The 25,649-nt window shown below is 46.4% G+C and overlaps 1 protein-coding gene across 1 annotated transcript in view; it reads right to left on the bottom strand.

Annotated features, from left to right (window-relative positions):
• Nucleotides 1–25,649, bottom strand: part of LOC119440238 (serine/arginine repetitive matrix protein 1-like) — a 293,035-nt gene that overhangs the window by 5,988 nt on the left and 261,398 nt on the right. The gene's annotated exons all lie outside the window — the stretch shown is intronic.

Here is a 25,649-nt window from a genome sequence, read left to right as displayed (position 1 = left end):
TGTCCCGTGCGAATGCGTTGCGCGGCGGCGGAGTCAGCGCTCCTGTTTATCTTACTCCGTGCCTATGCCTTAGCGCTTTAGAATATCCCATATCAATTCCCCGTCTACATCGTCGTAGGCTTCCTTAATGTCTAGAAATGATATCCATAAAAGTCTATTCTGTACTTTTGAATTCTCTATGCCCTGAGTTATTACAAAGATATTACCAACTAAGCGTCTCCCTGGTCTGACACCATTCGTTAGTTGTCGTATACAGTGTATTGTTTTTCTCCACACACTTCTACAGCTCGAGTTTTATGGCCTGCGTTACCATTCTATATATCAATGAACTTACTGTAGCCGGCCCGTACGAGCTCGTATTATCATCATCACATTGGCCCTTATAGACAACGGTCTTCCGGCCTTCACACCACGCAACACGAATTTTGTTTGTTTTAATAACTTACTCTATGGCACTAGCCAGCTCTGTGTTGCTCTTTGTACAACTAATAAGGACTATATTTAGCATGCTGAAGAAACAAGAGTCAACTTAGCTGTATTTTAATACTTTCCATGAACCGCAATGGCACAAGTACGAATGGATACTTTAAAATACCGGAGGTCATACTCAGTGCCGGCGCCAAGGTATCGGTGAGTGGGTATGAAAAAAAAAAGAGTTTGATATTGACATTCTGCTATGCTATCAGCATTTTCAATCACTGTGATTTTGATAAGTGTTTAAAGAATTGTTAGACATTCCAAACTGGTTTCAAGCGGGAACATTTATATATATACATATATATATATATATATATCACTGGCGCTTGAACCCCTGTGTCCCCGACAAGTATACAGGTATGCAGTATACCACTCTGCCCTCCCTAAAAAGAGCACGTTAACAGCTTTCATGATGAGTACGTGAGAATTTCAAAAGCTGCCAAGACTGATTGAGTAAATAAAAGATTGGGTCATGTGTTATACAGTTGGCACTAGCGTACCGTCAGCTCAAGCAACATGTCTTTTCATTGACCCGCCACTGCCGCTCCCTTTGTTTTTCTCTACTGATACAGTTAAAGGCATTTTTCGAATATCTGGAACGCGGCCAATAAAGATAGCATTTCTTTTCTTATCTTTAGATCTTCAAGTATTCAGCGTCCTTATTCACAACGAAAGTTCCTTTGCTCGAGCTATTCGATTCTTCGTACGAGCAGCTGGAAGCGAATCGTAATGTTGGACACACCGCCAGAAATGGCGGCCAACCAATGGCGAACGGAGATTATCGTATGGCTCGATATTTTTCCCCTGTGTATATTATTGGGTGTGTCCTCAATGCGTATGGCCATCGATTGTGGTCACGGCCACAAGATACAGATAAAAGGCCTGCTGTATCGAATAATCACCCATATAAGCGGCGGGTTATCAGAATCCCACATCGGTGACTAACAATTGTTGGTGCGCACTTGCTTAAATGGAGACGCCGGATAAAGAAGAAGGCAGAGCTCATCCATGTCCACGTTATTTGACCGCAAGGTCATCCCTTCGTAGAAGTATCGTGCCGAGGTGCCATTGCGGTTTCTCGCAGATTTTATTCAAAGCAAGAAAAAAAGATAGATAGAGAGAGAGAAAAAAAAGAAGGCGGTTGTAATATGTATAATTTGTCTTTTTTACACGTGGTGCATTCTTGGTTGCTCGGTTGGGGCGCGGTTGGGCCTGTCTGTTATTTCCTGCGGCGCGTCCGTGAAAGTACGCCGGGCGCTGCTCGTCCGACGCTGTTTCCTTCAAGTGTTTCTTGTGGCGTTTGGTTTCTTGCCGCTAGGTGCTGACCCCGAGTGCTCGGTCAGGTGGAAGGTGCTGCAATCCCCGACCTCACCCTGGAACTTGGCAGCCGAACGTTGCCGACTGCTTCAGCCGCTACCATGATCGAGCCTACCGACAATCCGCCTGCAGCTTCCGCCGCTCCCATCATTTGCGGCGCCGTCCAGCGGCAGCGGGACCCCCCTGTCTTTAGCGGAGCCGGTGAGACTGACGTGGAACATTGGCTCTCTACCTATGAGCGCGTCAGTGATCAGAACAAGTGGGATGACCCGACGAGTTACGTTCCGTCGTGTTCTATCTTGCTGACGTTGCGAACATCTGGTTCCACAATCATGAGCGGGAACTCCAAACCTGGTCCGGTTTCAAGACAGCATTCACGGAAGTCTTCGTCCGCCCAGCCTTACGAAAGCTCCGGGCTGAACAGCGTCTACGCCAGCGCGCTCAACAGCCCGGCGAGACGTACACCAAATACATAGAGGATGTCGCGGATATTTTCGCCCGCGTCGATTCTACCATGAGTGAAGAGGAGAAGGTGAAGCACATCCTCAAGGGCATCGAGGACGACGCATTTCAAATGCTTCTCGCGCGAAACCCTTCATCTGTCGCATCTGTCGTCCCTCTTTGCCAGAGCTTCGATGAGCTGCGTCGACAAAGGGTCCTTGCGCGCCGCGCTGTTACACCCGGCGACTCTCTCACGGGCCTCACGCTTCCCTCCAACTCCTCGCCAGAATCCTCACTCTCCGTTCAGATTAACGCTTTTATTCGTGAGCAGGTGGCACGCCAACAGTCTATGCTGCCTCTCAGCGATGGACCCCTACAGCCTGATACATGGCTACTCCCATTAGGAGAGCCATTCGCGAGGAGCTTGCTGACTCGCTACCTTTGGCTCAACCTTGTCCTCCCGTGGCGGCACCTCTGACCTATGTGGCAGTCGCAGCGCGACCTGCGCCGCCAACATTCGCTTTTCGTGCGACAGTGCGACCTCATGTAATGCCAACTCACGCGTCGCCTCCTATTCCGCCCTGAAGCCAAGTTCAGAACCCTTGGCGCACACGCGACAACCCACCCATAAGTTTCGCTTGCGGTTTCGCTGGCCATGTCGCGCGCTTCTGCCATCGTCGCATGCCACCGGCTAACCCTGCTGTCGCAACGCCTGGTTATGGATATTCCCACGATGCAACCGGGCATTCCATGCATCCCAACCCAGAGTATTCGCTGTCTCCTCAACGCCCTTTCGGCAACCATCGTTCTCCGTCACCGCGTCGTCGCTCGCTTTCCCCCTTACGTCGTCGCCAGTCACCTATCGAGGGAAACTAGTTGCTGCAGTTCTGCAGACACGAACTGCGAGCTTCGCGACTTCTACAAGGCCTGCACAGTCGCCACGCAATTTACTGTACGTTTTGGTCGATGGAACCGCCACAATTGCGCTTATTGATACTGCGGCTGCAGTTTCTGTTGTGGACGGAAATATTTGTCGTACGTTCCGCAAGGTCTTTATATGATTGATATCGTGAGCAGACTGAATATAGCGTGCTACATAACCTTCGCCTCCGTCTCTTGAAATGTAACGATGCAACAAAGTCCGCACGGTGTTGTTCAGTAGCGCCTCGGCCGACTCACGCTGTGTGTTCGCTCTCTCTCGCTTTCACAATACACACACACATTAATATATATCTTGCTCGGGAAACCACACGTCCGTAAGCATTGCACAAACATCAGCTGTTTAGGGGCTGGCAGCTTGTGGAAGATTGTATATATATATATATATATATATATATATATATATATATATATATAGCTTGTGGAAGATTTATATATATATATATATATATATATATATATATATATATATATATATATATATATCCTCCACAAGCTGCCCACCCTTAAACAGCTGATGTTTTTGTAATGCGTATGCACGTGTGATTTCCCGAGCAAGATGCAGCTCGATGAGCAAGATGCATCAGTAAACGAAGCCGTTTAAGCGTGCAAAATTAATTGTGCAATATGAGGGGCTTCACTTCAAAGCCGTTAGAAAGAAAGGCTTCCGCTATAGTTTATTAGAGAGTAGCCGTAAGTAGCCGCGTCGTCTTTGGTCGCAGACGTCCCACGATGGTTAGCTCCCCCACCCATGTCATTCCATTCCCCTCCCATTCATTCCCATTCCCATCACATCCATTCGCATCCTCATTCATTCCAATTCCGTTCATTTGTCTGGAACGCGCAGAACAACATCCTTTTCAGAAAACGAAACGACAATGCAATAAAAAAATGATACTCCTTTCTGCAGTTTCTCAACGAGATAAATATCCCCAACTTGGGATTTATTTCTTAGTTAAAGCATGTCTAAATTCATGCAGTAAGTACTGAAAATTTGTCTATATGCAACCACTGGCGCATACTACATGAAAACAGCGCAACAGCTATTTAGTCTGGAGTACCAGCATATCGCAGTATCCTTCCAATAATTCACACGATGACACAACTACCGAGACGGTGGCCACGAGTTTTATAAGCGGAGCAGGAAACACGTGAATGAACGTGCATGGTAATGACCATTTGTGGACAGCTCAGGTGGCCTGAAGGACGGGTAAGCAGTGAGCATGAAGGACATCCTTTGTTCTCACAGATTGTCTCGCAGTCTTCACACCGAGTACCCTGACTGGCCCAATCACTATTGCTTTGGCGCTCTATGGCCATAGTGTCCTTTGTGCCATTAAGCACCATAAATCATCATCATCATCTGCACACCGCGTTCGCTCTTGGCAGACAGTCGTAAAGCTAGTACCTATCCTAACACAGCAGGGGCGTCGCCATAGGGGGAGGGGGGGGGGAGCTCACGGAGCTTCACCCCCTCCCGCAAAATCTTTTCGTGCTCGCATGCACCGCCGACCAAAACAACCACCGGTGCCATGAATAATTCTGTATTTTGTCTACAATGTCTTTTTCACGCTAGAAAAGACATTTCAGCACGAACATTGCGAACTCGGGCAGGATTTCATGGCAACGCCCTTGCACCTGGAGTCACATAACGTAAGGAGACCCATCCGAGCACAAAGTTTCAAGGGCTTTTCGATAGCGAGTGGGCGCGTTGCGGCATCTCGCGGCGGAATCTACGGAGCGCACGGATTTGAATTCCGAAACTTTATGGGTATAAAGTTCTCAAACTTTTGACGAAAAAGGTGCACTGACATTTCCAAAGGCGTGCATTCAATTCTGGAAATTTATTCTGGAAATTTGGAAAGTCTGGAAATTTATGCGTTTAATGTTCTTACAAACTTGGGCCAACATGCGCGCACTGGAGCCCTCGTATCCAAGCCGTTCCAGAAATGGAAGCATGAGCTCGCAATCTTCCACACACACGAAAATACTGAGTATCACCATGACTGTCAGCTGGCAGCTGATAATTTTCTCCAAACATTCTCAGGAAGCACACCCAATGTGATCCATCAGCTGGACCAGTGCAGGCAAATTAAAATAAGAGAAAACAGAAGAAACTTAACGGCCTATCATTGAGGCAGTTCTTTTTTGCAGGCAACAAGGTCTCGCTCTTCGTGGCCATAGGGACAGTGGTGCTATGGATTTAAGCAAAGCCTCCGCTGAAAATACTGGTATTTTCAGAGCGCTTCTTCGCATGCAAGCTTATTGTGGAGATACATATCTGAAGACCCATTTGGAAAGTTACCCCAGTAATACCTCGTATTTAAGCCCAGATGTACAAAACTAAATTATAAGAAATCGGTGGTGAAATTATGAAAGAAAGCCTAGACGACAAAGTAAACGCTGCAGGCTGCTTATCCATACTTGCTTTCAAAACGACAGATATTGCTAGAATCGAACAGCTTATTTTTTGGGCAAGGTACCTAAACAAGGATGACAACGACATTGAAGGAGTGTTTTTAGGTTTTAGCACCGGAATAGAGGCCAATCTCATTGCGACTGCAGGTTCTATGTAAATGTGTACAAACTCTTGCAGATTCGTCACCCTTTCAGTGACCACTGCCAGCGCAGACGAAAATATTTTTTAACATGAGAATAATAAAAACTACTTGCGCTCTACAATGTCTGAAGAACGCATGGTTAGGCAGGCGCTTCTAAACGCCCACAGAGACGTCGGCATTGACAGAAGTCATTGACCGCTTCCCTAAACTTCCCCGCCGAGTCAAGTTTGTCCTTCAGATAGCGAAGCGGCAGAAATCAATACAAGTAAAAAGCTCTGTTCCTTCAGGTCCATAAACTCATAATTATGAAAATGTATGACTGTTCATTAGCTTTTAAAAGCGCACAAATTTTCACCGTTTATTCTAACAGTTAGCATCATGATCGAAATTATCATGCGAATACGAAAATTATTAGGACATCGATAACCTTTTTTGACCGACCTTGCTCATTGCAAGCCCGGCTCCCGCGGCGTTTCCCAACAAACACACTCTGATATTAGGTAGTTCAACTTGCCGCATCATCTATGGCTTTCGTTTGGCCTTTCCTTTTTAGCTGCCTGCTTTTGCTTCTTTTTTGAACCGAAGCAATACCCTTTTTTTTTATTTTGGGTGCACAATATTTGTTGCAGCTCTGCAGGTAGTAAAATTACACATTTTCGTACTCATTTCTGCATTGTTCCTCTATTATTGTACCCATATACATGGTGCTGTCGCGACCGCCGCATGGCCCAAGTACATATCACGATTTCTGTGATCATAGTTTTCTTCTTGCCTGGATCGTCTGTCTTTCTTTGCGTAAGGTTTACTATCTGTGAAGGCGCAACATGTTTATTTGTCTTGTTGGACGCATTATATAGACGGTTTCATCCAGCGTCACCGCGCTCTGGCAACGCTGTGCGCCGGCTTCAGGCGCCCCTAGGAAACTTCCGGTAGCCGTTGCTTTTGCTAGTTTTTGCTGGTATTTGCTCGCTCGCGCGCTCGTCTTGCGCATATTCTGTGTTATTTTATTGCGATAGCAATTATATGGACACTCAAAAGCAGATTTCTGCCGTCGGCGTCGCCGTCGCCGTCGCCGTCGCCGTCGCCGTGAGGTTCCGTATGACGTCAATGAAGATGAAATCGTCGCCGCGGGCCGAACGCTGTATGTGCGAGTGAAAGGGCGCGAGGGACGCGCGCTTTCACGGGGAGTGAACGCACGGCGGAGAACAAACGCGCGTTCTGCGCTGTTCTGCGCGTTAAGGGCTGCAGAAGTAGGCGTCTCTTTCCTCCTCTGCAATCACCATATATGTAGAGCAAACGTGCCTTCTTCCGACGCGCGACAGGCCGTGGGGGAGGGGGGGGAGGGAAGGGAGGCGACGTTTAGCTGCGGCACCCAGTGCTTATTTATATCAGAGGCTCCGGCAACAGTCACCAACGCCGCACGCATTTTGAGCGAACGCGGGCAAAACGCCGACGGCGTCGACAACAGTTCTGCGTGTTGCCGGTGCTGCTGCATGTCCAAGTTTATACAGCTGATAAAGCTGCTATCATTACTCCGTATAGCTCTCTTCAAATTTGCTATCGCAATTGATGCTTCGCCTTTCAGGTGAAACTGCGACAACTTTTTCAGGTATATCGATATAAGTGCGATTTGCGGCATTCAGTGCGTTGCGTGACGGCGAGTAGCTCTTGGAGCATCGACTGTTTTCATTACGTTTACTTGTCAACGGTGTTTTTCAAATCTGGGAGCCGACCAAGAGCTCCCAGATTTGCTCTGCTCACTTCACCCAAGGTACGTTATTACGTGGAGTAGCCGGACTGCTATAACGCTGAATAATAAAAGTGCTACTGCATGATTTTTCTGGCCGTATCTCGGGTAACTCACGCGAGAGCAGCTCGACTCTCGCCCCGAGTTTGCCCGCTCGTCCAGTTTCTTGCATCGGCGTGGATCGCCATGCTACGTAGATGAGTTAAAATTATTGTTTAGCGGGTGCCATGCTGCCACCGTTTTATTTTATTGTTTTTGGTATCTGGGGCACAAGTGCACTTCTGCAGCTTTACTACCTAGGTACATGTGTGCATTGGTTTTATCATGTTTAACGTCCCAAAGCGACTCAGGCTATGACGGACGCCGCAATGGAGGGCTCCGGATAATTTCGACCACCTGTGGTTCTTTAACATGCACTGACATCACACAGTACGCTGAACTCTAGCATTTCGCCTCGATCGAAATGCGATAGCCGGGGTCCAAACGGCGTCTTTCGCGTCAGCAACCGGGCACCGTAACCACTGAGCCACCGCGGCGGCATGTGAGCATTCGTATCGGTATCGCAGAGCAAAATCGCAGAAAAGTTAGCGATTTCCGTGCATGCACGTAGGAAGTTTCGGCCACTTTCTAAAAGCATTGACGAATTAACGGAGGCCAATTATGGATGGCAATCTCGTGCCCAACACTACAGGTTTCATTTTGTTAGAAGTGTGGTAAATTCGTGAGCATTTAAGTTAGACCCATTTCAGTCGACCTAGGCTTCTTGCACTAAATGACTTTTGAGAATGTACAGTTATTTGTGAATGCATATTGAAAAGCAGAAACAAGGCATATGACGCAGAAAACATCTGCATTACACATGCACAGCTTACCACTTCATTCTCCATCTTGCAGCAATAAAAGTGCCATTGCGAAATGCAAAAACGCCCGTGTGCTTGTGTTGTACGGCACGTTAAAGAACCCCAGGTGGTCGAAATTAATCCGAAACCCTCCACTACGGCGAACCTCATAATCAGAAATGGTTTAGGCACGTAAAACCCCGGAAAGAAGAAAAAAAGTGCCATTAGGTTTTTCTAGTTTTCGGCCGTCCCATTACCTGCCTTGAAGACAACAGTCTGCGTTCATTGCCTGTCCTCACTAAGGTGCTCCGCTTGCTGCTCCGTATTTGTAAATGAGGGAAGGTGTTTGGAGCCCGGCGAAAATGAAAATCGCACCACATCATCGTCCAGCGGATCGGGCAGCTTTCTGCCTCTAAACATCAGCTTTTGGCGATACCGATCTTTTGCTTAAGTGCTAAGCGCCTTAAAGTAGTCGCTCGTCATCTCGACAATATTCACGATGTAGAATCAGCTCACAGATTCCACCAAGCAGTGCAAACATCGACACGCCGGCCTCACGTCGCGCATGCCTTCAAACAACATAGCCGGAAGTGCTTCTAGCTCTCCTGCCGCAAGTTCCGATGGGGCAACCAATCAGCGGCTAGCGAGGTTTGTAACACTGAAACCGTCTATACACTGACGTTTGCCTAAATACTTATATTTACTGGAAACTTATACGTATATTTAAATATTTTGTTGCGAGCTTTTGTGCATACAAGCAGTGAACCTTGTTTCCAGCGACAATTTGTTGCCTTTTATCGAGAATAGTACCCTGACATTTGTATATGCCATTCTATCTTCGCATTTGTAATGTATAATTTGCAGAACTCCTGCTTTTTATATGTACTCACTCTTGCGACTATAATCTCGGTGTAATTACAATACACGACCGGTAACAGGTGCTCCTGCGCAATCTATTGCAACGAAGGACAACGTCATTGAGGTTTTTCCCTGGCCGTTGTATATGTACAAAAATATAAACAAGGTTCTTGAATGACAAAGTTTCATCAAAATATTTGTCCTCAACTTCTTCTTTTCATGGCATTTTTCATATCAACTGCATGCACTGCTTTACTGGTTTCGAACTGATATATATAGCCCCAACGTTCGTGTGATATTTTCTTAATAAAAATAGACAAAAAAAAACGCTGAAGCATTGATATCAGTTATTTGTGCCACAATTTTGGTACATACGAATATATTCTTGTATGAAAAAACATATTTTGCGTGACAGTGCTCCGTTCGATAATTTGTTGGCAGCATCTAATACACAATGGCATTGACAATGGTAATGCAGTTGTTATTCGTGTATTTGATCCCTCGACAAATTCAATAAGAAGGAGGCCGCGCAGCAACGTGAGCCCCCCCCCCCCCCCCCTCCTCGAACAAAATATCGAGCTATGCCACTGACACAGCAGCATCTTTTGTTATCATACTATTCCAAACACGCCCTTTCCTCTTGCGAGGTATCGTCGTGACCCGCTGTGTGGTTCAGAAAGACGGTACAGTCACTTTGGTGCAAGCATCGCGGTGATGGTCAATTTACACAACTTCACATTTCTTCCTACGTTGCCCGCGTACGTAGCTATTAAAACTGAATTTATTCCTGCCAAGGTGAATTAGGTCACGTCCGATAAAATTTCAGACTATGCACGCGCCGTAATGCTCTCCTAACTAAGAACAAAAGAAGCAAGGATGCTCATCCGCAATGAAACGCATGATAACTTACCCGGACAGCGTTGGGCGCATCCGATGACAGGCCGGAAGCCCCGCGCGCTCCGCGTCGTCGAGTCTGCGGCATCGGGGACTCCCGGTCATCGGCGCCCTCTGCCGACCCCGGCAGCTGGGCCGCAGCGCTGCCTCGTGCCGCTTGGCGCTCCGAGCGCTGCACATCAAAAGATACGCATGCATGTGACTCTACACAAGCTGCCAAATTACACAATGTGGCTTGCCCATGCGATTGCGAGAAATGCGGCGTCCAAACTAAAGAGCGTGAATTATAAGCCGTCTAAGTAAACCAAGCAATAATTGGGTGGAAATTCTCCTACTGTTTCAGTCATAGCCACGACTTAACTTGATAACAAGTAAGGACATGCACAGGTTCAACTTACAAGCACTGTTACGGCCCACTTTTTCATGCGTAATTCCATTTCATGACATTAAAATAAAACTTCCAGATTTTTGAAAAAAAGCAAAGCGAACGCGACAGCCCAACGCTGTACGTCTGTATTGTAGTGTGCTGTCCATAATAAGCGAAGGTCCGCGACATCAGCCTAGTGTGTTCATTATTGGGTGCTTATAGATGTCTATTGTATCGGAGCACATCACACAAACACAGAACGTTATTCTAACGCCGGTTTCTTCTATACCCTTGCTGCCCTGGACCGGTTTCATTTTCTTAATTTTTTTTTTACATTCTGCCCGAAATACTTGGCCCCCACCTGAAGAAGCCGCTTACCGTGCACATTCTAGCCGACATATGAACACGCGTGCCGAGGTTCCACCACAATAAATAAATAAATTGGTCGATGAATTAATAAATCAGTCAAATCTGTGCTGCACAACGTCAACAACAACATGCGTACAAAATATTTGCAACAACGTAATCCTCCTTTACGATGCAGTCGAAGGGAGAAAGCTGGATAACCTGTCGTGTATGGAAGATTTTATAAATGTGGCCCTTTCCGCTTTGGTGATTTTATAGTGCTCACTTGCTGATTTCTGCATTTTGCGGGTGGATGTGTGTGCGTTTAATGTTTGTTCTTTTGTCTCGTCCTTTGATCTATCGTTTGTAATAAAGCTGTAGTAGCAAACACACCAAGCCGGGTGCAGAGTTCGGCTAACCTGTCCCCATCTCGTTTAAAAAAATGGTTTACATACATGGTTTCCGCGCAATACAATCTGGCAATAAGCATGTTGAATGCAAGGTGGGTGGGCTATGCGGTGCGATTAACGAAAGATGAAAGTGCGCACTCGAGAGACTACAGGCTAGCCCTGCCATAACGCATTGCCGACAGTCTGAACAGTTTTGCTGTCAGGACCGAATTTAAAAAAATATTTTTGTTCAATACATTATACGCATGGTTTCCCAGGAATCGTGCACCCAGATTTAAAGAACGACACCAATAATTTTACGCGAATAACACCTGGTGCATCTCTTTGAAAGTCTTGTTCAGGAACTGCCAGTTTTGTTTAGTCCTTGGTATTACGTAACTATGTCATTATTATTCTAATTCTCAAGATATCAATCAGGCGGTTGTAGGTAATCGTAAGACACGTCCAAAATGCGATGTTTTCAGCAAGGTACATATCGCGTCGTTATTTTCTTGGAAAACAGCCCGCGAACTGTGAAAAACATCACGTGACTGCGCACCCGCGCTCACTATACTGTCCCTTCTGGGAGCACGCTAGTGCATTCTCGGTGGTATCTGTTTGCTGCAATAATTGCCAGAGGGAACTCTGCTGATCCCATCGTTCAGCCACGATGGGAATGGTGGGATAGTAGATGGATTTCTCCAACATTCGAGCTTGTGACTTCAGACGATCTTATGGCATTGTTTGTTACACTCTATCTCTCTTCATTATCATCAATTTCAAAGCAATCCATACTTTTCTTACACCACAAGTCAATAAGACCCTGCGAACTCGCATAATCGCGGCTGATTGCAGCTGGTCTGGATCTCCATAGCTGCGGCGTCACAGTGTCAATGCGAAGCTTCTGTGTCAGGTTCTCTGGTCGTAACCTGCTGTCGGACAATTTTAATAGTGTTTATTTCGTTATATATACCGCCCTACTTTCTCGAACATGGTCAGTTTCCAATGTCAAGAAGTCGTTCACCTCTTTCCGTACCGCGCCCATTGGGCATTGTTAGCTCTCTATCGATGGTTTGAAACGCCGCTTTCGTGACCTTCCGCGCCGCTCACGGACACACTGTGCCATCGGGCGGGAAAGGTGAGAAACTATATTTTTCTTTTCTAAGCAGTTCGCTTTTTTCCCACCAAGCGGTGATTTTTAAACACGCTCCGAAATTTCGGGATCGTCAAAGCAGAAGCCAAAAATGTGCGGCTCCGGAAACGGCCAGCGCGTTTTGGGAGATCGCAGATATCGTGATTACGCTGCCTCTGCGGCGGATCTTATCGATACCTCGAATTGCAGCGAGTCAGAGGACCCTGACATTTCGTCGGCTTTTGAGTCTGAAAGCGACGACGACGCAAACCAGCCCGGAACATCAGACGGCCGCAGCCCAGCAAGCTCAACTGTAGTGCTTGCAGTGAAATTTTTTGTAGCGAAATACCTGTTTTAATTTTACCTGTGCTACTGTTTCCGAAAAAATCGAAATAAATTTAGATATTTTTCTGAGATAGTGCATAAGAGAGGGCAATACATTTTGTATATCTTATCATTTTCTTAACATTTTTTTCTTTGTAAATACAAGCGTGTGATTACAAACTTTGTTCAGTTTTATCGCACAATTTTGATTTTCACAATTGATGTCTTTTGTATTACATACATCGTGTTAATAAAACTTTTATGCGTGAAAAGTGCATTCATTGTTCTTTCTGTTAATGTATTAAATTAAATATTGAGTGCAGTAGTTCTTTCAGAAAAAAACATGTGCCGTAACAAACAAAAAACAAATATTTGCCCCAAGGTAGGGAAAGAGTTAAAGCCATAAGGACGAAGGTTAAGGCGAATCCATGTACTAACCATAATTCCCATGATCGCTGAACCACCCTGCCTGCAGCTTCCGTGGATACAAGTGCCGCAGTTTCCTTCAGTTTATGCCTGATATACTCTATCAGTGGTAAACGAAGGTGTTCATCGGTTGCTGGCCCAAGCATCGTAGTGGCCTTATCAGCACACGCATTAGTGCTGTGCAGGACGCGCGAACTCCTGCCGGCGATTATTGTGTATCAAGCGCAAGCAATTGCACTTGCCCTAAACGAAGAGCCTGTTGCCCTAAACGAAGAGCCGAAGAGCCTAAACGAAGAGACAACATGGTTTGCTTTATCTTTATGCTTTGCATCCAATTTACGGTCTGTGTTCCTCTCTATTTCTTTTTGTTGGCTCTTCAGTGTCTATTTATACTTTCATTTACCCTGTACATAGTTGACAACTTTCTTTACCTCTTGCTCCATTGCATGGCCCCGCTTAAGGTACCAATATTAGGGCATTTTAGCTGCTCATTTCTTTTTATCTTTGCTCTTTAGTTTTTCTTCAAAACTAATTTTGTTCTGCGCTTCTCTTCAAAAGAAGCCCAATCCGTATCACCTTAATCTCCCTCATCTGTGGTTTTACCTGGGCCCACAAATACAGTCGTCCCGTAGACCTCTGCTCAATCTCAAACCCCGAACAGATTTCTGATTTAAACGCGGAACTGTATTTAATTACTCGCACAATGTCGTGTTCATCGTTGCGAAAAAATGCTCTATGTATAATTATTGCTGCATTCCACTTCTCCTTTATTTTGAGATCTTCTTGGTGGATGCTTGAGTAAGTATTTCCGTCGTTTATGTTTACGCCGCGGTATCCCTAAAGCTTGACTACGGGTATGACTTCCTGTTGAATTGACATCACGTAATTGCGCGTATCTTTATTAAAAATCATTATTACTGGTTTCTCGGTGCTAAACTTAAGGCCTGCATTTCTCGCTGCGTTACCACACATATTCGGGAATTAAGTCTCTGTAAATCTCTTGCATCGTCCACTAGTAGCACTATGTCGTCCGCATACGTTAGTCAAGGGTCATTTTGTTGCACCATTTGTCCATTTCGCATGTATGATGAAATCCACGGAGTAAGATAAACAGGAGTGCCGACTCCGCCGCCGCGCAACCCATTCGCTTTGGACATACCGTGCAAAGCAAATTATACATCACGTAGCGCCATCCGGAAGAGCGGAGTCGGAGCTCCTGTCTTATCTTACTCCGTGGAAGGGACACATTCTGCAACGCCGGCTCCTGCTTCACAGCGTGTTCGCCAGACGGCGCTACGAATGAAGAAAAACTTCGCAGCGGAGAGGAGCAAAGGCGTGGGGACTCTCTCGCGGCGCCTGTTGCCTATACGTTTTGTCGTCTGCTCCGCGCACGCCCTGACGCCTGTAGCGCACATAGCTCTTGCGGTTCACGGAGTGACGTTAGCAGGAGAAACAAGTCATGTAACATTTTATTTAATTTATTTTATACAGGCCAAATGCAGGGCATTTGTCAGGTGGCCTACAACTTTTACAAGGCACAGGAACAGAAAATAAACAAAGATGGAAAGAAAAACTATAGCAAACGGTAAGGCGATATAACGGCAGTTCGGGTGGTCTCAAGCAATGACAGACGACAGCGAAAAGAAGTTTTTACGCAAAAGCTGACGTTTATCACTCTTTTTTATCTGAGCACGCATCGAGTGCTGAGATGCTTCGCTTGCTTCTTTGTTTCTCGCGGTGCTTTTCGTATCGCCCGGTTCTCTTGCGAGCAGAATCGCCACATTCTCTATAAACATAATATTTGGGAATTCCTGCCAGTGTTTCCTGCTTATTATTTCACAAGAGAAGCTCTGATTATGTGTCTGCATAACTGGGGGAATCATCTCGAAGGCAAGGCTGAGAATTTACAGGTTATTCAGCCGGTATTTACACTGGCTAACCTCCTTGCCTTTCGTTCCCTTTCTTTCTCTCTCTCTACATTACGGCATGTCTCTGGACAAGGAAAGGCACCTGCACTGTGTGTAGTTGTAGAGAAATTTAAATTGAGCTCCTCTCGTCCTTCCGCATTGGCGCCTTCTGGTTCCTCCTGGCATTCAGCATCATTGAGCTACGCCAGGCTTCCCTAAACAAATTGAAGCAACGGCTCCGCTTCGAAGTCGAGGCACTTTCTTTACATCTAGTAGGACATCACATTTGTCTTTGCTGAAGTAACTATAAAAAATAAGCTGCTTCTCGAAGTGTCGCTCACATATTTTGTCCATTGCTTTAAGCGCTCACTTATTTCAGGAAGTTTTTGACGTCACTGGTGCAGTAGAAGATCAGATGGCGAAGCGAAGAGCGAAAAATTCTCGCGTCCTTAGCCATAACCAGATTTACAGCCGGGAACAAAACACGGTCCTGTTGCTCAGTCTCTTCACGCACAAGTATCAAGATACCTTGTTCCGTCAGGCATGAATAAACATATTGCAGACATGGTAAACAAAGCGAGGAAGACGAAAATTTCGCACCTTCGCTTCCGCGCAGACGTAGAGGAGTGAAAAAAGAGTACTTCTGTTGTGTCTTTTTGTACAGCATCGTTTATCGTCTGTTTCCTCTCAAGACATCTAAAAATGTTTCGTATGCGTGTATAAAAGCGCTACCGCGAGTTTATTTGCGCTTTTATTACTTGTGCGCATATATTTTTTGTGTTTGATTACTGTCAAATTGAGACGGCCGAGGGTCCACGTTTGTAGCAGACGACACGCTCTGGGGGTGCCGCGCTGCTCGTTCTGCGCCGCCGTCGCCGCCGGTCTCCACCACTCAGCGCATGCGCACATGGAAGCAAGCTGTTGAGTGTTTTCCACGCGCCTCGACAGATGGCGCTACGCGATGTATAATTTGCGTTGCACGGTTTGTCCCGTGCGAATGCGTTGCGCGGCGGCGGAGTCAGCGCTCCTGTTTATCTTACTCCGTGCCTATGCCTTAGCGCTTTAGAATATCCCATGTCAATTCCCCGTCTACATCGTCGTAGGCTTCCTTAATGTCTAGAAATGATATCCATAAAAGTCTATTCTGTACTTTTGAATTCTCTATGCCCTGCGTTATTACAAAGATATTACCAACTAAGCGTCTCCCTGGTCTGACACCATTCGTTAGTTTCGTTAGCTCGAGTTTTATGGCCTGCGTTACCATTCTATATATTAATGAACTTACTGTAGCTGGCCCGTACGAGCTCGTATTATCATCATCACATTAGCCCTTATAGACAACGGTCTTCCGGCCTTCACACCACGCAACACGAATTTTGTTTGTTTTAATAACTTACTCTATGGCACTAGCCAGCTCTGTGTTGCTCTTTGTACAACTAATAAGGACTATATTTAGCATGCTGAAGAAACAAGAGTCAACTTAGCTGTATTTTAATACTTTCCATGAACCGCAATGGCACAAGTACGAATGGATACTTTAAAATACCGGAGGTCATACTCAGTGCCGGCGCCAAGGTATCGGTGAGTGGGTATGAAAAAAAAAAGAGTTTGATATTGACATTCTGCTATGCTGATCAGCATTTTCAATCACTGTGATTTTGATAAGTGTTTAAAGAATTGTTAGACATTCCAAACTGGTTTCAAGCGGGAACATTTATATATATACATATATATATATATATATATATATATCACTGGCGCTTGAACCCCTGTGTCCCCGACAAGTATACAGGTATGCAGTATACCACTCTGCCCTCCCTAAAAAGAGCACGTTAACAGCTTTCATGATGAGTACGTGAGAATTTCAAAAGCTGCCAAGACTGATTGAGTAAATAAAAGATTGGGTCATGTGTTATACAGTTGGCACTAGCGTACCGTCAGCTCAAGCAACATGTCTTTTCATTGACCCGCCACTGCCGCTCCCTTTGTTTTTCTCTACTGATACAGTTAAAGGCATTTTTCGAATATCTGGAACGCGGCCAATAAAGATAGCATTTCTTTTCTTATCTTTAGATCTTCAAGTATTCAGCGTCCTTATTCACAACGAAAGTTCCTTTGCTCGAGCTATTCGATTCTTCGTACGAGCAGCTGGAAGCGAATCGTAATGTTGGACACACCGCCAGAAATGGCGGCCAACCAATGGCGAACGGAGATTATCGTATGGCTCGATATTTTCCCCCTGTGTATATTATTGGGTGTGTCCTCAATGCGTATGGCCATCGATTGTGGTCACGGCCACAAGATACAGATAAAAGGCCTGCTGTATCGAATAATCACCCATATAAGCGGCGGGCTATCAGAATCCCACATCGGTGACTAACAATTGTTGGTGCGCACTTGCTTAAATGGAGACGCCGGATAAAGAAGAAGGCAGAGCTCATCCATGTCCACGTTATTTGACCGCAAGGTCATCCCTTCGTAGAAGTATCGTGCCGAGGTGCCATTGCGGTTTCTCGCAGATTTTATTCAAAGCAAGAAAAAAAGATAGATAGAGAGAGAGAAAAAAAAGAAGGCGGTTGTAATATGTATAATTTGTATTTTTTACACGTGGTGCATTCTTGGTTGCTCGGTTGGGGCGCGGTTGGGCCTGTCTGTTATTTCCTGCGGCGCGTCCGTGAAAGTACGCCGGGCGCTGCTCGTCGGACGCTGTTTCCTTCAAGTAGTTTCTTGTGGCGTTTGGTTTCTTGCCGCTAGGTGCTGACCCCGAGTGCTCGGTCAGGTGGAAGGTGCTGCAATCCCCGACCTCACCCTGGAACTTGGCAGCCGAAAGTTGCCGACTGCTTCAGCCGCTACCATGATCGAGCCTACCGACAATCCGCCTGCAGCTTCCGCCGCTCCCATCATTTGCGGCGCCGTCCAGCGGCAACGGGACCCCCCTGTCTTTAGCGGAGCCGGTGAGATTAACGTGGAACATTGGCTCTCTACCTATGAGCGCGTCAGTGATCAGAACAAGTGCGATGACCCGACGAGTTACGTTCCGTCGTGTTCTATCTTGCTGACGTTGCGAACATCTGGTTCCACAATCATGAGCGGGAACTCCAAACCTGGTCCGGTTTCAAGACAGCATTCACGGAAGTCTTCGTCCGCCCAGCCTTACGAAAGCTCCGGGCTGAACAGCGTCTACGCCAGCGCGCTCAACAGCCCGGCGAGACGTACACCAAATACAAAGAGGATGTCGCGGATATTTTCGCCCGCGTCGATTCTACCATGAGTGAAGAGGAGAAGGTGAAGCAGATCCTCAAGGGCATCGAGGACGACGCATTTCAAATGCTTCTCGCGCGAAACCCTTCATCTGTCGCATCTGTCGTCCCTCTTTGCCAGAGCTTCGATGAGCTGCGTCGACAAAGGGTCCTTGCGCGCAGCGCTGTTACTCCCGGCGACTCTCTCACGGGCCTCACGCTTCCCTCCAACTCCTCGCCAGAATCCTCACTCTCCGTTCAGATTAACGCTTTTATTCGTGAGCAGGTGGCACGCCAACAGTCTATGCTGCCTCTCAGCGATGGACCCCTACAGCCTGATACATCTCTGGCTACTCCCATTAGGAGAGCCATTCGCGAGGAGCTTGCTGACTCGCTACCTTTGGCTCAACCTTGTCCTCCCGTGGCGGCACCTCTGACCTATGTGGCAGTCGCAGCGCGACCTGCGCCGCCAACATTCGCTTTTTGTGCGACAGTGCGACCTCATGTAATGCCAACTCACGCGTCGCCTCCTATTCCGCCCTGAAGCCAAGTTCAGAACCCTTGGCGCACACGCGACAACCCACCCATAAGTTTCGCTTGCGGTTTCGCTGGCCATGTCGCGCGCTTCTGCCATCGTCGCATGCCACCGGCTAACCCTGCTGTCGCAACGCCTGGTTATGGATATTCCCACGATGCAACCGGGCATTCCATGCATCCCAACCCAGAGTATTCGCTGTCTCCTCAACGCCCTTTCGGCAACCATCGTTCTCCGTCACCGCGTCGTCGCTCGCTTTCCCCCTTACGTCGTCGCCAGTCACCTATCGAGGGAAACTAGTTGCTGCAGTTCTGCAGACACGAACTGCGAGCTTCGCGACTTCTACAAGGCCTGCACAGTCGCCACGCAATTTACTGTACGTTTTGGTCGATGGAACCGCCACAATTGCGCTTATTGATACTGCGGCTGCAGTTTCTGTTGTGGACGGAAATATTTGTCGTACGTTCCGCAAGGTCTTTATATGATTGATATCGTGAGCAGACTGAATATAGCGTGCTACATAACCTTCGCCTCCGTCTCTTGAAATGTAACGATGCAACAAAGTCCGCACGGTGTTGTTCAGTAGCGCCTCGGCCGACTCACGCTGTGTGTTCGCTCTCTCTCGCTTTCACAATACACACACACATTAATATATATCTTGCTCGGGAAACCACACGTCCGTAAGCATTGCACAAACATCAGCTGTTTAGGGGCTGGAAGCTTGTGGAAGAATTATATATATATATATATATATATATATATATATATATAGCTTGTGGAAGATTTATATATATATATATATATATATATATATATATATATATATCCTCCACAAGCTGCCCACCCTTAAACAGCTGATGTTTTTGTAATGCGTATGCACGTGTGATTTCCCGAGCAAGATGCAGCTCGATGAGCAAGATGCATCAGTAAACGAAGCCGTTTAAGCGTGCAAAATTAATTGTGCAATATGAGGGGCTTCACTTCAAAGCCGTCAGAAAGAAAGGCTTCCGCTACAGTTTATTAGAGAGTAGCCGTAAGTAGCCGCGTCGTCTGTGGTCGCAGACGTCCCACGATGGTTAGCTCCCCCACCCATGTCATTCCATTCCCCTCCCATTCATTCCCATTCCCATCACATCCATTCGCATCCTCATTCATTCCAATTCCGTTCATTTGTCTGGAACGCGCAGAACAACATCCTTTTCAGAAAACGAAACGACAATGCAATAAAAAATGATACTCCTTTCTGCAGTTTCTCAACGAGATAAATATCCCCAACTTGGGATTTATTTCTTAGTTAAAGCATGTCTAAATTCATGCAGTAAGTACTGAAAATTTTTCTATATGCAACCACTGGCGCATACTACATGAAAACAGCGCAACAGCTATTTAGTCTGGAGTACCAGCATATCGCAGTATCCTTCCAATAATTCACACGATGACACAACTACCGAGACGGTGGCCACGAGTTTTATAAGCGGAGCAGGAAACACGTGAATGAACGTGCATGGTAACGACCGTTTGCGGACAGCTCAGGTGGCGTGAAGGGCGGGTAAGCAGTGAGCATGAAGGACATCCTTTGTTCTCACAGATTGTCTCGCAGTCTTCACACCGAGTACCCTGACTGGCCCAATCACTATTGCTTTGGCGCTCTATGGCCATAGTGTCCTTTGTGCCATTAAGCACCATAAATCATCATCATCATCTGCACACCGCGTTCGCTCTTGGCAGACAGTCGTAAAGCTAGTACCTATCCTAACACAGCAGGGGCGTCGCCATAGGGGGAGGGGGGGGGGAGCTCACGGGGCTTCACCCCCTCCCGCAAAATTTTTTCGTGCTCGCATGCACCGCCGACCAAAACAACCACCGGTGCCATGAATCATTCTGTATTTTGTCTACAATGTCTTTTTCACGCTAGAAAAGACATTTCAGCACGAACATTGCGAACTCGGGCAGGATTTCATGGCAACGCCCTTGCACCTGGAGTCACATAACGTAAGGAGACCCATCCGAGCACAAAGTTTCAAGGGCTTTTCGATAGCGAGTGGGCGCGTTGCGGCATCTCGCGGCGGAATCTACGGAGCGCACGGATTTGAATTCCGAAACTTTATGGGTATAAAGTTCTCAAACTTTTGACGAAAAAGGTGCACTGACATTTCCAAAGGCGTGCATTCAATTCTGGAAATTTATTCTGGAAATTTGGAAAGTCTGGAAATTTATGCGCTTAATGTTCTTACAAACTTGGGCCAACATGCGCGCACTGGAGCCCTCGTATCCAAGCCGTTCCAGAAATGGAAGCATGAGCTCGCAATCTTCCACACACACGAAAATACTAAGTATCACCATGACTGTGAGCTGGCAGCTGATAATTTTCTCCAAACATTCTCAGGAAGCACACCCAATGTGATCCATCAGCTGGACCAGTGCAGGCAAATTAAAATAAGAGAAAACAGAAGAAACTTAACGGCCTATCATTGAGGCAGTTCTTTTTTGCAGGCAACAAGGTCTGGCTCTCCGTGGCCATAGGGACAGTGGTGCTATGGATTTAAGCAAAGCCTCCGCTGAAAATACTGGTATTTTGAGAGCGCTTCTTCGCATGCAAGCTTATTGTGGAGATACATATCTGAAGACCCATTTGGAAAGTTACCCCAGTAATACCTCGTATTTAAGCCCAGATGTACAAAACTAAATTATAAGAAATCGGTGGTGAAATTATGAAAGAAAGCCTAGACGACAAAGTAAACGCTGCAGGCTGCTTCTCCATACTTGCTTTCAAAACGACAGATATTGCTAGAATCGAACAGCTTATTTTTTTGGGCAAGGTACCTAAACAAGGATGACAACGACATTGAAGGATTGTTTTTAGGTTTTAGCACCGGAATAGAGGCCAATCTCATTGTGACTGCAGGTTCTATGTAAATGTGTACAAACTCTTGCAGATTCGTCACCCTTCCAGTGACCACTGCCAGCGCAGACGAAAATATTTTTTAACATGAGAATAATAAAAACTACTTGCGCTCTACAATGTCTGAAGAACGCATGGTTAGGCAGGCGCTTCTAAACGCCCACAGAGACGTCGGCATTGACAGAGGTCATTGAGCGCTTCCCTAAACTTCCCCGCCGAGTCAAGTTTGTCCTTCAGATAGCGAAGCGGCAGAAATCAATACAAGTAAAAAGCAATGTTCCTTCAGGTCCATAAACTCGTAATTATGAAAATGTATGACTGCTCATTAGCTTTTAAAAGCGCACAAATTTTCATCGTTTATTCTAACAGTTAGTATCATGATCGAAATTATCATGCGAATACGAAAATTATTAGGACATCGATAACCTTTTTTGACCAACCTTTCTCATTGCAAGCCCGTCCCCCGCTGTGTTTCCCAACAAACACACTCGGATATTAGGTAGTTCAACTTGCCGCATCATCTATGGCTTTCGTTTGGCCTTTCCTTTTTAGCTGCCTGCTTTTGCTTCTTTTTTGAACCGAAGCAATACCCTTTTTTTATTTTGGGTGCAGAATATTTGTTGCAGCTCTGCAGGTAGTAAAATTACACATTTTCGTACTGATTTCTGCATTGTTCCTCTATTATTGTACCCATATGCATGGTGCTGTCGCGACCGCCGCATGGCCCAAGTACATATCACGATTTCTGTGATCATAGTTTTGTTCTTGCCTGGATCGTCTGTCTTTCTTTGCGTAAGGTTTACTATCTGTGACGGCGCAACATGTTTATTTGTCTTGTTGGACGCATTATATAGACAGTTTCATCCAGCGTCACCGCGCTCTGGCAACGCTGTGCGCCGGCTTCAGGCGCCCCTAGGAAACTTCCGGTAGCCGTTGCTTTTGCTAGTTTTTGCTGGTATTTGCTCGCTCGCGCGCTCGTCTTGCGCATATTCTGTGTTATTTTATTGCGATAGAAATTATATGGACACTCAAAAGCAGATTTCTGCCGTCGGCGTCGCCGCCGCCGTAGCCGTCGCCGTCGCCGTCGCCGTGAGGTTCCGTATGACGTCAATGGAGATGAAATCGTCGCCGCGGGTCGAACGCTGTATGTGCGAGTGAAAGGGCGCGAGGGACGCGCGCTTTCACGGGGAGTGAACGCACGGCGGAGAACAAACGCGCGTTCTGCGCTGTTCTGCGCGTTAAGGGCTGCAGAAGTAGGCGTCTCTTTCCTCCTCTGCAATCACCATATATGTAAAGCAAACGTGCCTTCTTCCGACGCGCGACAGGCCGTGGGGGAGGGGGGGGAGGGAAGGGAGGCGACGTTTAGCTGCGGCACCCAGTGCTTATTTATATCAGAGGCTCCGGCAACAGTCACCAACGCCGCACGCATTTTGAGCGAACGCGGGCAAAATGCCGACGGCGTCGACAACAGTTCTGCGTGTTGCCGGTGCTGCTGCATGTCCAAGTTTATACAGCTGATAAAGCTGCTATCATTACTCCGTATAGCTCTCTTCAAATTTGCTATCGCAATTGATGCTTCGCCTTTCAGGTGAAACTGCGACAACTTTTTCAGGTATATCGATATAAGTGCGACTTGCGGCATTCAGTGCGTTGCGTGACGGCGAGTAGCTCTTGGAGCATCGACTGTTTTCATTACGTTTACTTGTCAACGGTGTTTTTCAAATCTGGGAGCCGACCAAGAGCTCCCAGATTTGCTCTGCTCACTTCACCCAAGATACGTTATTACGTGGAGTAGCCGGACTGCTATAACGCTGAATAATAAAAGTGCTACTGCACGATTGTTCTGGCCGTATCTCGTGTAACTCACGCGAGAGCAGCTCGACTCTCGCCCCGAGTTTGCCCGCTCGTCCAGTTTCTTGCATCGGCGTGGATCGCCATGCTACGTAGATGAGTTAAAATTATTGTTTAGCGGGTGCCATGCTGCCACCGTTTTATTTTATTGTTTTTGGTATCTGGGGCACAAGTGCACTTCTGCAGCTTTACTACCTAGGTACATGTGTGCATTGGTTTTATCATGGTTAACGTCCCAAAGCGACTCAGGCTATGACGGACGCCGCAATGGAGGGCTCCGGATAATTTCGACCACCTGTGGTTCTTTAACATGCACTGACATCACACAGTACGCTGAACTCTAGCATTTCGCCTCGATCGAAATGCGACAGCCGGGGTCCAAACGGCGTCTTTCGCGTCAGCAACCGGGCACCGTAACCACTGAGCCACCGCGGCGGCATGTGAGCATTCGTATCGGTATCGCAGAGCAAAATCGCAGAAAAGTTAGCGATTTCCGTGCATGCACGTAGGAAGTTTCGGCCACTTTCTAAAAGCATTGACGAATTAACGGAGGCCAATTATGGATGGCAATCTCGTGCCCAACACTACAGGTTTCATTTTGTTAGAAGTGTGGTAAATTCGTGAGCATTTAAGTTAGGCCCATTTCAGTCGACCTAGGCTTCTTGCACTAAATGACTTTTGAGAATGTACAGTTATTTGTGAATGCATATTGAAAAGCAGAAACAAGGCATATGACGCAGAAAACATGTGCATGTACACATGCACAGCTTACCACTTCATTCTCCATCTTGCAGCAATAAAAGTGCCATTGCGAAATGCAAAAACGCCCGTGTGCTTGTGTTGTACTGCACGTTAAAGAACCCCAGGTGGTCCAAATTAATCCGAAACCCTCCACTACGGCGAACCTCATAATCAGAACTGGTTTAGGCACGTAAAACCCCGGAAAGAAGAAAAAAATTGCCATTAAGGTTTTTCTAGTTTTCGGCAGTCCCATTACCTGCCTTGAAGACAACAGTCTGCGTTCATTGCCTGTCCTCACTAAGGTGCTCCGCTTGTTGCTCCGTATTTGTAAATGAGGGAAGGTGTTTGGAGCCCGGCGAAAATGAAAATCGCACGACATCATCGTCCAGCGGATCGGGCAGCTCTCTGCCTCTAAACATCAGCTTTTGGCGATACCGATCTTTTGCTTAGGTGCTAAGCGCCTTAAAGTAGTCGCTCGTCATCTCGACAATATTCACGATGTAGAATCAGCTCACAGATTCCACCAAGCAGTGCAAACATCGACACGCCGGCCTCACGTCGCGCATGCCTTCAAACAACATAGCCGGAAGTGCTTCTAGCTCTCCTGCCGCAAGTTCCCATGGGGCAACCAATCAGCGGCTAGCGAGGTTTGTTTGTAAACACTGAAACCGGCTATACACTGACGTTTGCCTAAATACGTATATTTACTGGAAACTTATACGTATATTTAAATATTTTGTTGCGAGCCTTTGTGTATACAAGCAGTGAACCTTGTTACCAGCGACAATTTGTTGCCCTTTATCGAGAATAGTACCCTGGCATTTGTATATGCCAATCTATCTTCGCATTTGTAATGTATAGTTTGAAGAACTCCTGCTTTTTATATGTACTCACTCTTACGACTATAATCTCGGTGCAATTACAATACACGACCGGTAACAGGTGCTCCTGCGCAATCTATTGCAACGAAGGACAGCGTCATTGAGGTTTTTCCCTGGCCGTTGTATATGTGCAAAAATATAAACAAGGTTCTTGAATAACAAAGTTTCATCAAAATATTCGTCATGAACTTGTTCTTTTCATGGCATTTTTCATATCAGCTGCATGCACTGCTTTACTGGTTTCGAACTGATATATATATAGCCCTAACGTTCGTGTGATATTTTCTTAATAAAAATAGACAAAAAAACGCTGAAGCATTGATATCAGTTATTTCTGCCACAATTTTGGTACATACGAATATATTCTTGTATGAAAAAACATATTTTGCGTGACAGCGCGGAGCGTTCAATAATTTGTTGGCAGCATCTAATACACAATGGCATTGGCAATGGTAATGCAGTTATTATTCGTGTATTTGATCCCCCGACAAATTCAATAAGGAGGAGGCCGCGCAGCAACGTGAGCCCCCCCCCCCC

Source organism: Dermacentor silvarum, chromosome 1 (assembly GCF_013339745.2).
Source record: "Dermacentor silvarum isolate Dsil-2018 chromosome 1, BIME_Dsil_1.4, whole genome shotgun sequence".
NCBI lineage: Eukaryota > Metazoa > Arthropoda > Arachnida > Ixodida > Ixodidae > Dermacentor > Dermacentor silvarum.
The sequence above is the reverse complement of the archived record's forward strand: the minus strand, read 5'-3'. Positions and strand labels throughout refer to the sequence as shown.